The sequence below is a fragment of the Trichechus manatus genome, unplaced genomic scaffold (assembly GCF_000243295.1).
Source record: "Trichechus manatus latirostris isolate Lorelei unplaced genomic scaffold, TriManLat1.0 scaffold00121, whole genome shotgun sequence".
Lineage (NCBI taxonomy): Eukaryota > Metazoa > Chordata > Mammalia > Sirenia > Trichechidae > Trichechus > Trichechus manatus.
The window spans coordinates 1555681-1568972 of record NW_004444057.1 but is presented as its reverse complement, the minus strand read 5'-3'; the positions used below and the strand labels follow the sequence as shown (position 1 = coordinate 1568972).

Genomic DNA, 13292 nt, shown 5'->3' with positions numbered 1-13292 from the left:
TGAAGTTTTACAAAGTGTGACCCAGGAGGAGGTATGCTACACTCCAAAATAACTACTTGATTTTTCTAATATTTACAAACCAAAATCTGGGGAATATGTGTGGGAATGGCTATTAAGGGTGTGGGATAATGGTGCAAGGAACATAAAGATGGATCAGTCTGAGTTTATTGATATGAGTCCACTAAGCACAGATTCTTCATTCAATGTTTCAGCTCGAAAAGTTAGGAAAGGATCTAATAGTTTATTTGGTTGGGTTGATGAAGCATGGATTATGAGGTGGCCGACACTAAATCAAGTTGAAGTATCAGATCTGCCTTGGTATACTGTAGAAGAAAGTACCCAAAGGCTTAGCGAAACTGGCATGCTAGAGTGGATTTATCAGGTTAGACCCACAGACCCACACATGCAGTGCCCAGAAGACGTACATTTTGCCACAACTGTGAGGAACAAATTTGTGAAGGGAGCTCCAACATCCTTGAAGACTGGTGTGATTGCTATTTTATGTATATGAGATTTGACAGTGGGAACTCCCTAACTGAATTAAGATACCTAACTACAATGGGGTTGATTGGACCCCGTGGTAGTAGGGGCCAAGTGGCTGCACTCAATCGACAAAGAGAAGGTGGATGTATTTACAGTAATGGACAGCGGAGTCAAAGCAGAAATCAGAATAGTCTGACTCACAGGGACTTACCGCGTTGGCTACTTAGTCATGGTGTCCCTAGGAGTGAAATAGATAGGAAATCTACTATTTACTTGGTCTGTACCAATGCATAAATTCTAGGTCAGGTGAACAGCAGTGTAACTCAAATCACCAGAATACAGAGTCACGGTCCCTCAATCAATTCCCAGATTTGAGCAAATTTAAAGACCCAGAAGCCCTTGAATGAAGGGGAGGCCAGGTTCCCTTGAGGAAGGATTCCAACACACTGCCAAAAATTTTTACTGTTAATCTTTCTCCCAGCCTTCCCCAAAGGGATCTATGGCCTTTTATGAGAGTGACTATCTACTTTGGAAAAGGAAATAATCAGACTTTTCAGGGATTACTGAATACTGGCTCTGAACTGACACTAATTCCAGGAGACCCAAAACATCACAGTGGCCCACCAGTCAGAGTAGGGGCATATGGAGGTCAGGTTATTAATGGAGTCTTGGCTCATGTCCGTCTCACCCTAGGTCCAGTGAGTCCCCAAACCCATCCTGTAGTGATTTCCCTGGTTCCAGAATGCATAATTGGAATAGATATACTCAGCAACTTACAGAACCGCCACAATGGATCCCTGACAAATGGAGTAAGGGGTATTATGGTAGGAAAAGCCAAGTGGAAGCCATTAGAACTGTTCCTACAGACGAAAATAGTAAACCAAAAGCAATACTGCATTCCTGGAGGGATTGCAGAGATTACTGCCACCATCAAGGACTTGAAGGATGCAGGGATGGTGATTCCCACCACAACCCCATTCAACTTGCCTATTTAGCCTGTGCAAAAAACAGATGGATCTTGGAGAATGACAGTAGATTACTGAAAACTTAACCAGGTGGTAACTCCAACTGCAGCTGCTGTTCCAGATGTAGTTTCATTGCTTGAGCAAACTAATACATTTCCTGGTACCTGGTATGCAGCTATTCATCTGGCTAATGCCTTTTTCTCCATACCTGTTTCAAAGGACCACCAGAAGCAGTTTGCCTTCAGCTGGCAAGGCCAACAATACACCTTCACTTGCTTACCTCAGGGCTACATCAACTCTCCAGCCCTATGTCATAATTTAGTCCACAGGGACCTTGATTGCCTTTCCCTTCCACAAGACGTCACACTGGTTCATTACATTGATGACATTATGCTTATTAGACCTAGTAAGGAAGAAATGTCAATGATTCTGGACTTATTGGTAAAATATTTGCGTGCTAGAGGATGGAAAATTAATCCCACAAAAATTCAGGCACCTTCCACCTCAGTGAAATTTCTAGGGTTCCAGTGGCATGGGGCACGTTGAGATATTCCTTCTAAAGTGGAGGATAAGTTATTGCATCTGGCTGCTCCCACAACTAAAAGGAGACATAATTGCCTAGTGGGCCTCTTTGGATTTTGGAGGCAACATATTCCTCATTTAGATGTGCTCCTCCGGCCTATTTATCAAGTGACTCGAAAAGCTGCTAGTTTTGAGTGGGGCTCAGAACAAGAGAAGGCTCTGAAACAGGTTCTGCCACTTGGGCCGTATGATCCAGCTGATCGAATGGTGCTTGAAGTGTCCGTGGCAGATAGAGATGCTGTTTGGAGTCTTTGGCAGGCCCCTATTGATGAATCACAGCACAAGCCCTTAGGATTTTTGAGCAAAGCACTGCTATCCTCTCCAGATAACTACTCTCCTTTTGAGAAACAGTTTTTCTAAGCTGTTACTAGGCCTTAGTAGATACTGAACGCTTAACCAGGAACACCAAGTCACCATGCGGCCTGAACTGCCCATTATGAACTGGGTGTTGTCTGACCCACAGAGCCATAAAGTTGGATGTGCACAGCAGCACTCCACCATTAAACGGAAGTTGTATGTAGAAGATTAGGCCCAAGCAGGACCTGAAGACACAAATAAGTTGCATGAGGAAGTGGCCCAAACGCCCATGGTCTCCACTCCTGTCACATTACCTTCCATCTCCCAGTCTGCACCTATGGCCTCATGGGGAGTTCCTTATGATCAGCTGACTGAAGAAAAGAAAACTTGTGCCTGGTTTACAGATGGTTCTGCGAGATATGCAGGCACCACTCGAAAGTGGACAGCGGCAGCACTACAGCCCCTTTCTGGGACCTCCCTGAAGGACAGTGGTGAAGGGAAATCCTCTCAATGGACAGAACTTTGAGCAATTTACCTGGTTGTTCACTTTTCTTGGAAGGAGAAATGGCCAGATGTGTGACTGTATACTGATTCATGGGCTGTGGCCAATGGTTTGGCTGGATGGTCAGAGACATGGAAGGAACATGACCGAAAATTGGAGACAAGGATTTATGGGGAAGAGGTATGTGGACAGACCTCTCTGAATGGGCCAAAGAAGTGAAGATATTCGTGTATCATGTGAATGCTCACCAAAGGGTGACCTCAGCAGAGGATGATTCTAACAAGTGGATAGGATGATGCGTTCTGTGGAAGCCAGTCATCCTCTTTCCCCAGTTTCTCCCATCATTGCTCAATGGGCTCATGAACAAAGTGGCCATGGTGGTAGGGATGGAGGTTATGCATAGGCCCACGCAACATGGACTTCCACTCACCAAGGCTGACTTGGCTACAGCCACTGCTGAGTGTCCAATCTGCCAGCAGCAGAGACCAACACTGAGTCCCTGATATGACACCATTGTTTGAGGTGATCAGCCAGCAACCTGGTGGCAAGTTGATTACATTGGACCACTTCCATCATGGAAAGGACAGCGCTTTGTTCTTACTGGAATAGACACTTACTCTGGATATGGATTTGCCTTCCCTTCACACAATGCTTCTGCCAAAACTACCATCCATGGACTTAGAGAATGCCTTATGCACCGTCATGGTATTCCACACAGCATTGCCTTGGATGAAGGAACTCACTTCACAGCAAATGAAGTGAGGCAGTGGGCCCATTCTCATGGAATTCACTGGTCTCACCACGTTCCCCATCATCCTGAAGCAGCTGGCTTGACAAAATGATGGAATGGCCTTCTAAAGACACAAGTATGGTGCCAGCTAGGTGGCAATACGTTGCAGGGTTGAGGCAGTGTTCTCCAGGAGGCTGTATATGCTCTAAACCAGTGCCCAATATATGGTGCTGTTTCTCCCATAGCCAGGATTCATGGGTCCAGGAATCAACGGGTGGAAATGGGAGTGGCACCACTCACTATTACCCCTAGTGACCCACTTGCAAGATTTTTGCTTCCTGTCCCCGCGACCTTAGGCTCTGCAGGTCTAAAAGTCTTATTTCCAAAGGGAGGAATGCTTCCACCTGGAGACATATCACTGATTCCATTGTACTGGAGGCTAAGAATGTCACCTGGCCACTTTGGGCTCCTTATGCCTCTGGATCAACAGGCAAAGAAGGGAGTCACCATACTGGCTGGTGTGAATGATGCTGACTACAAGAGGAAATCAGATTGATATTACATAATGGAGGTAAAGAAGAGTATGTCTGGAATGCAGGAGATCCCTTAGGGCATCTCTTAGTACTACCATGCCCTGTGATTAAAGTCAATGGAAAACTACAACAACCCAATTGTGACATGACTACTAACGACCCAGACCCTTCAGGAATGAAGGTTTGGGTCACCCCACGAGGCAAAGAACCATGACCAGCTGAGGTGCTTGCTGAGGGCAAAGGGAATATGGAATGGTTGGTGGAAGAAGGTAGCCATTACAACCATGTGCCAAGTTGCAGAAACAAGGACTGTAACTGTTATGAGTATTTCTGCTTTGTATGCGTGCATTAAATATTTTTCTTCTCTTCACTTATAAACTATAAGATGCAAACGGGGCTAGTGCGTTTTCAGTTGTACGTGTGTTAGTTGTATCATGTTAGGTATCAAATATGACTTTATAATTGTCTTTATTCAGAGATTACGTATGGTTTAAAGAGATGTGTACATGTGCCAAGTTGACAAGGGGTGGACTGTGATGGTTAAGACTGTGTGTCAACTTGACTGGGCCACGATTCTCAGTGTTTGTATGTGATCACTCCCATGATGGAATTTGCTATGAGTAGCCAATCAGTTGAAAGGGAGTTTCCTTGGGGGGGTGGCCTGCATCTGAATATAAGCAGACGTTCTGGATTTTTGCTCGCTCTGGATCCTACGGCTGCCTCCTGTTCTTGGGACTTGAGCTGTCAGCTTATCTGCCGATCCTGGATTCGTCGACCTTCACAGCCTGTGAGCAAGAGCCCTGCTCTCCGACCTGTCGATCTTCAGTTCGCCAGCCCCTGTGGCTATGTGAATCAAGACAAGCCTCTATCCTGATCCACTGACTTGGGACATTTCAGCCTCTACAATTGTGTGAGCCGTTTCCTTGATAGAAATCTCTTCACATATGTGTGTGTGTGTATGTCTGTACGTGTTACTGGTTTTGCTTCTCTAGAGAACCCAGCCTAAGACACTGCTCCATAGGGTTTTCTTGGTTGGATGGTGCAAACAGTTAAGCACTACACTACTAACCAAAAGTTTGGCAGTTCAAACCCACCAGAGGCTCCTTGGGAGACAAGACTGGTGATCTGCTTCTGAAAGGTCACGTAGCCTTGAAAACCCTATGGAGCAGTTTTACTCTGCACACATGCATCAGAATCAACTTGACAGCAACTAACAACAACAATCTTTATGGAAGCAGATCTCTAGGCCTTTCTTCCACGGTGCCACTGAGTCTGAACTGCCAACTTTTAGAATAGTAGTCAAACACAAATCATTTGTGCCACCCAGGGACCCATTTGGAATACACTTATACTAAAAAATTATTCACTGTTTATCTGAAATTCAACTTTAACTGGGCATCCTATACTCTATCTTGCAAGCTACCTTACAAGATGCCTTCCCTGACCACTCCCTCACACACACCAATCACTCCCCATCCCCTTACTATGACTCATTTTCTTAACAACCCTTATTACCTGACAGATTTTACTAACTTCTGTGTTTATTATCTTTCTTTTTATCTTATTTCTTATTATCAATTAAACGTGAGGTTCAGTGGAGTAAGGACTTGGTTTTATTCACTGCTTGCAGTATAGTCCCACACATAGATCAGTACTAGGTATGCAGCAGCATTCAATCTATTAATATCTGTTGAATAAATGAATTTTAGTAAGTGAAACTTCTGCTTTCAGGTTTTAAATGTATGCGATAATACTTGGTTATTAATTATTTTCCAAAGAAGGATTTTTGATGTCTCTCATAGCTCGTTAAAGTCTTCCTCCTCTCTCACTTACAGGAAGAAGCCCATGAACCCTGTCATAGAGTAGTCATTCTGGTTCAGCCTCAGGTTGAGGCTCCAGGAGAAAGTGTGCTGGTTTAAAACCATGCTGTCCTGGTTAACATTTCCCAATTGGAAGTCATGTTAGCTGTTGCCAGCCTTACTGTGCACTTACCACCGTTCTTTCAGCAGGCACATCTAGTGTCGAGCACTTACTCTGGAATACAAAAGAAACAAAACACCTATTTGGGCTCCTCCCATATAAGGCTACCAAACCAACTGAGGCTACAAGCAATATCAGGTGACAAAGCAACACCTTAACAACAGTCAAGGGGATAGGTGAAGGAAAGAGAATGTGGACAGGGTAGTGAAGACGTGGGATTAGCCCAAAAGGAATTCTTTGGAGCTGTGACTCTAAAAAAGTAAAAGACAGAGGTTGACCAGAATAAGGGGGGAAAATCTTCTGGGTAAAGAAACAGCTTAGGCAAAATCACAGCTGTGGAAATTTGCAAGACACTGGTGAAGAATAAGAAGCAGCTAGCTTAGTGAGAGTGAAGGAACAGGCAGAGATAGAGGAGCTGGGCTTGGCAAGGCAGTGGGCCCTCAGGGAGGAGGGACTGAGCCTTTCCTCCCAACCTCTGACTCTCCCTGTATTAGCCATCTCTGTCCTCTAGATCAAATTTCCCCTTTCCCTGATCTTCCCAGCAGGAAGTCACTTCTCCCTCTCTGTGTACCCCCAAAAGCACTTTTCACACACTGCTTCCAATTAGAATTGCTCAAGGTCCTACTACCTTACACTCCTTGAGGGTATTGTTGTGAGGGTAGGTATGCCCATCTTTGTGACTTACACAATGCCTCATTCATGGTAGGTTCTCAGTAAATGTGTGACAGATTGATTTCACTAAATGCTGGGGAATTATCTAGACTCTCTGGGATAATGAATATGGAGCCCATGGTCTAGAACACAAGGTAGACTAATTATGTCAAGCGCCTGGACTACTGGGGAGTCTGTGAAGCTGTGGCTGGCCTGTATCTGAGGAACCAATGCAGCATCTATCAAGGAGGGAAAGCTCATATCCAGGCCACAAGGCCAGGGCCAGCTGGACAGAGGAGTCTATACCAGAGACTGAGACCCCATAATTTAATGGGCATTTACATCAAATAGTGGGAGGGGGAAAGCAGCACAGCAAGAGACTGGTTAAGAGCAAGGACTTTGCAGTCCACAACACCTCTGTGGAAATCCTACTGCTGCTACATACAATTTGGGGCAAGTTATTTAATCTCTCTGTGCAATGGGTTCCTTACTTCATTGGAATATTTTGAGGATGAACTAAGAAAACCCCTATAAAGCTCCTGGTAGAGTGCTTGGCACACAGATTCAACTTAATAATGTTAGCTGTTACTGTTTTCAGATCAACAGTATTTATTAAGTACCTGCTGTATGCTAGATACTGTGTTAACTGCTACGGATACAAATATTTAAAAAACCGTGACAGTAACTCCAAAATGTTGGACTCATAGGTCAAAAAATATGACAGCACCGTAAGTTGAGAATAAAGGAACACCTGTTCGGAGGAACGTGGGGGAGTCAGTTAGTAAACTCAATTTCAGACCATGACTGAACATCCAAACAGAGATGTCCCATAGGCAACTAAGGATACAGGATTTAAGAGAGATGAGTGGGGGGGAGAAGAAAGAGAGATCAGCATGGGGAAAGGAGTCTGACAACTATCCCTCATAGGGAGCAACTGAAATGATAAGAACAGGTGAGCTCTCTGCGTGTGATGAGTTAAGACCAGAAAACAGGCTGCCATGCCCACAGACTACCTCCACTGAAGGGCAGAAATGGGAAGCCGTGCATGAAGACAGAAAAAGATAGGCAAATTTGCAGATGAAGTTGGCATATGGAAAATTTACCGACTACAGATCCTAAATGCAATGCAATGAGCATATGGCCTCTCTATATGACACAGGAGTGCACAGAAGGAGATGGCAGGAGAAGCGGAGAGGACAGTGTGGCCAGCTGTATGGCTGATAAAAGCTTAGGGAGTTAAGATATCCTGTTTATGGTCACATAGCTCAGACTAAGTGAGAGCTGGAACTCAGGTCCTGTGAACACCAGGCTAGAGTTTCGCTCACCAAATGTCCTCCAGTGGACCACCTCCTACTGAAGCATGCTTTGATTACTTAGGGGCTAATTACACACTGGGAGTCCTTGGGCAGTGCTAACCGTTAATGCCCTCGGCTGCTAACCAAAAGGTTGGTGGTTCGAGTCTACCCAGAGGCACCTCGGAAGAAAGCCCTAGAGATCTACTGCTGAAAAATCGGTTATTAAAAATCCTATGGAGTACAGTTCTACTCCGACACACATGGGGTCGCCATGAGTCTGAACTGACTGGAAGGCAAACTGGTGTTTAATTACACACTGTGGTTTACATGCAGTGTAAAGCTTTCTGCCTTTTTGGTTGCTTCTTGACACCTGGCCAGGAGGAGTTCTAGGGTAAAGAAAAGACGAAAGTCAGCCATTTTGCTGTTCCCAAAACCCATTGTCATCAAGTCGATTCTGACTCACAGCAACCCTACAGGAGAGAGTAGAACTGCCCCATAGGGTTTCCAAGGAGCAGCTGGTGGATTCGAGCTGCTGACCTTTTGGTTAGCAGCCGTATTACTGAACCACTGCACCACCAGGGCTCCATTTTGCTATTAGCAGTTCTTAATACTTACATCTATATTTATCTACATATCTATATCTATCAATGTATCTATCATCCATGTAAATATGAGACAGAGAGGGAGAGACAGAAGAAGGTGGTAAGGGAGGAGACTGGAAATGCCCAAAGGAGAAGCTAGCCAAGACTTACCAGGGATGACAGTAAGGTTGAGACCAGAATTACCACAGAACAGGGCTGGACCAGGTATGGAATGGGTCAGCAGAAGAGAGGCCAGGCGCGCTCATAAGTAGCAAGAACAAGAGAAGAGGCAGCAAAGGAGGCTGACATCAACCAGAGGTAAGGTTGAGAGTGGTCCAGCTAGCATTTTGCTTCTTAAAGTGTAGTTCCAGGACTACCTGGAGTGTTTGTTAAGAAAATGGATTCCTGGGCCCCAACCCAGGACTACTGAATCAGAACATTTTACATTTGATTGCATTTTACCTGGCCCCTGAGCCTGGAAATTCTTATGTACACTAGATTTTAAGAACTACTGAGCTAGAAGAAAAACACTGAAAATGTAGATTACTATTCTTACTATTTCTTTGCTTAATAGCTTTGCTGAAGTTCAGCCACTATCTTAAGATCAAAGCTGATCTTCACCTAGTGGAACTCAGATACGACTGCAGGTATCCAGGCTTGTGGGCAGGGTCTGGGCTGAATAGTTGCCAAATATTTTGAATAGACCCTCTTCTTAGACTGCCATCAAAATAAAAATTCCAGGTACCATAAAAGAAATGATTCATATGAAACCAATATATACTATGTATTAGTAATATATTAATTTTAGTCTAAATTTTTATTCTTTATGACAAGTTTTGACATTTATGTTTTTTATGTAAAATTTCTAACTGCAGACTGTCACTTGGAATTCTTGCTTTTCATAGAGTCAGCATTGACATGTATCCTGAATTTGTACGATGTACTATTATGCCTGCGTTCACTGGCACACATGCAGCTGCACACGTTTTTACGGCCAGAACAAATGTGTCACTACCTTGATTTGTTGTCTTTTAATATTTATTGACAAGTCACAATATGCTAAGCATTGAAATGTTTTCTATTTCAGAATTCAATATCCAGTGTCAAACCTACTTAATAAATTGCTCCTGATTTGAGGTCCATGTTCAAAAGACCTAAGATTTTACGACTTCCTTGTGATTTTTCTTTATGTTACTAAGTCATTCTCCTTATATTTTCATATTGTGAGTCAGTTCTCTGCTGTGAGGATTATGAGTGAGCATTTCATCTGCTGAAATCATGTACATCTAGGAAATTTCTTTAGGTGTCTAACATTGCAGTTATCCTTGCTGCCCTCCCGTTAGAAGCGGAGGTTTAAAATTAAAGTCAACCAATGATTTTTTTTTACATCCACGTTGTTTGGTATCCCTTTAGTACATAATCTATTCTTACTTGTAAGTAGTGCTAAATAAATCTGCATTTAAATATTATTTGAGCCTAATGTTCTAATGAGTAATTAAATCCAAATTGTGCATCATAGTCTACTGTGTACAATCTTTTGTTTTAACAGATAAATGGTGAGACCCTTTACATCTTGTGCAGTGTTCACCAGACTTGAAAATTACTGGTAAAATCCCAGTTGAAAAAGGGAAAAAGTCTCAATTGTTACACATAAGTCATAAATATTGTTCCTCTAATTCTCATAAGAGTCCAATATGACTCTTCTTTACACATGAAGAAATGGAGATATAAAGAAGTAGTTTCCCTAAAGTCTCACACACAGCTAGATAAATTAATGAGGCTTCCTACTTAGACAAGCATTTCCAAGAGATCTGCTCCTTTTCTGTTAACACTTTCATGTATAAAAATAAAAACAGAAATTTTCTCTTTCCTTCTCTGAGGACCATTAAAATCTCCCTATAAACCAAAACCTACTGCCATGGAGTCAAAATCTGACTCATAGCGACCCCATAGGGTTTCCAAGGCTGTAAATCTCTCTGGAAGCAGACTGCCACATCTTTCTCCCACAGAGCTGGTGGTTTTGAATCACCAACCTTTCAGTTAGCAGTCGATTGCCTTAACCACTGTGCCACCAGGGCTCCTAAAGGTTGTGTGGTCTTATTAAAGGCTTGTGCTGTATAACATTTGAAAATACCAGTAGCAGTGTTTCTATAAGATCAGTAGGGTCTGCAGACTGTTAATGAAATTTCCCACCTGAAAAGATACATAGGGAGGAGGATGGGTTTAGACATAAAATCAAAATCTATCCATAGGTCAGCCAAATTTAAACAACTGCAGGACATCCTATGAAAACAGTGCCATTTGTTGGTGTTTTTACAATACATTTTGTAGTATTAAGAAGATAGTGTAAATATATTTTACCAAAACTGTAGTTCAATGAAATAAAGATGCATTGTATGACACCCAAAGTCATCTCTCAAAAAGCCAGTATAAAATCCGTCAACAATGGTTACCACTGTTTTACACTTCCATCTAGTTCGAATTTCTTAAGGTGAACATTAATTATTTTTAATACAAAAATTCATTTCCACTTTTTAAAGTTTACCAAGGTTCTCCTTTTTGTGGATTATCTGGGTCAAATTTTAAATAACAATTAATTACGATAAACTGTAATCAATTGCTTTCCTCAGCAGTCCAACATTTTTCAGAACTCTTTCCTCCAGACACTATTTGTATATTTTTTATATCACAAATGAATTTTAATATTAGTTGGAGGCAAAGAAAACGGGTTCCAGAGGTGTTTTATTCTAAACTAGGATATATTTAGGGGCTACTGACCATTTAGAAGTATGCATGGATGTTTGAGAATTTAGTACTGTTACTTCTGTGATAAGCAGTAATATTCCCAAGTGTACTAACAACATTTAGCTCTCAGTGCTTTACAAGACACTGAAAACATGACTTGATTACATTTAATTTGATTCCAATTAAAAAGCACTTAAGAAGTTTCTACTGAATTAGATTACATTAAATGTTTCTATAAGAGACACTCCATTATCTGAGGCAATTTAATTTAAAATGATCACAGGGTGAAAAACACTGTTCATTTTAATAAAATGGGCTTTAATCTCATATAATTATTTCACAGTCAGAGGCTGTAGATTTTGGTTTATTAAATAAATGTACAGGGGCGCTGGGAAAATCATTTATACAACTGAGTGCCTTGTTCATGGTTCACCCACAACAGAACTAGCCACACGGCTTTTAAGTCATAACAGAAACCAGAAATGCTGTGGGAAAAAAAAAATCATTTAAATAAAAGAGGGGGATAATATCAAGAAAACTGAAGTAAAAATATTGCCTTTTATTGAATTTTTAAGCAGTAAATTTTACAACTAATTAAAAATGAAAATTATGAACTTCTAACTTACTAGGCAACAACCATCTGACTTCCTGAAACATACTTCCACTTTTAAACAAAGAACTCTCTGGAGATCAAATTATTATGTATTCACAATCAAGACAAACTAAAGACGTTTGCCCTCTCAACACTGTGTTAGACAATTTTCTAAAACATTATTATTTTTACAAGCCCCAGTTTGTGTTAAAAATCTCAAAAGGGGGAAATAACAATTAAAAACAAAATTATGATTAAAAACAAACGTCCCCAATTCAGTTATTTTGTACTAAGCCTAAACCGCATGGCTAGCTTTCATTGGACAGAGAGCTCTGTAGATTTGGCATGGCCGTCTCTGATATTTTAGGAATAAAAGCAACTTTGTGGTTTGTGGTTAGTGATTAAGCATCAAGTGGACTTCTTGTGTGCATTCTTGTATAGGAAAATCTGCAGCATTCTGAGCAATTCACACTTGTAACAATGTCTCGATTATGCCTTCCAGAGTTAACTGACCAAAAATCCAGTGACTCTACGATACATCTATTGGTTAATTAGAACTCTAAGGACCAACAAATGAAACACATTATTGACTTTTAGATCTTCAATCAAATAAATATTTACAACCAAAATTTGCAAAAATTACTTCCTTTTAAGTTGGCATATCATCAAAATCTAGTCTAACAACTGATCCAATGCATATCAGGATCATCAACACCCTTTCAAAAAATTATAATTAAAACACAGAAACAATGCTACAAGCTTCAGAAAAACTCGCACCTACCTTTACACCCTAGATGGGTCTCCCCCGAAGGCAAATGTAACTTTATAATTATAAGCTTCTTTGAAAGCCTGCCTGACCTTGAGACCAAGAATAGCACAGTAGGGGGAATAGTGACCTGGTTTAGTGACCAGCAGCTACAGATATCAGAGAATGTGCTTGTTGTCAATGATCATTGCTGAAATCTGTCTATACCACACTAGAACAATCAATTTTGTAAATGATTGCAATAATCAAGGAAATTGCCTAATTTATAAATCCTTGCATACAGCATTTTAATGGATTCCTCCATTTTAATGCTGATGCCTTCAGAACTAAATGAATTGTTGTCCAGGCTGTCATTATACAAAATGATAAAAACATTCTGTCTGGTGGGGAAACAACATCTCATGGATATTCAGACCCTCAGCCCATAATCACTCATTAGTGACTTCCACGAAAGTTTCGCACTGCTGCGCCTTAGGAACAGCAAAAGAGCGGGCTTATTTGTACCTGTGCCTCTGTGGAAATCCCTGTTAGTTCTGGAATTAGAACGAATCACCTTTCACTGAATTGTAATGCTCTGAGGCGTCCCCCTC

General features: G+C 41.7%; 1 protein-coding gene across 1 annotated transcript in view; it reads right to left on the bottom strand.

Moving 5' to 3' along the window:
* The window catches only part of PRDM6 (PR/SET domain 6), a 115044-nt gene that overhangs the window by 84514 nt on the left and 17238 nt on the right, over nt 1-13292 (bottom strand). The window lies entirely within an intron of this gene.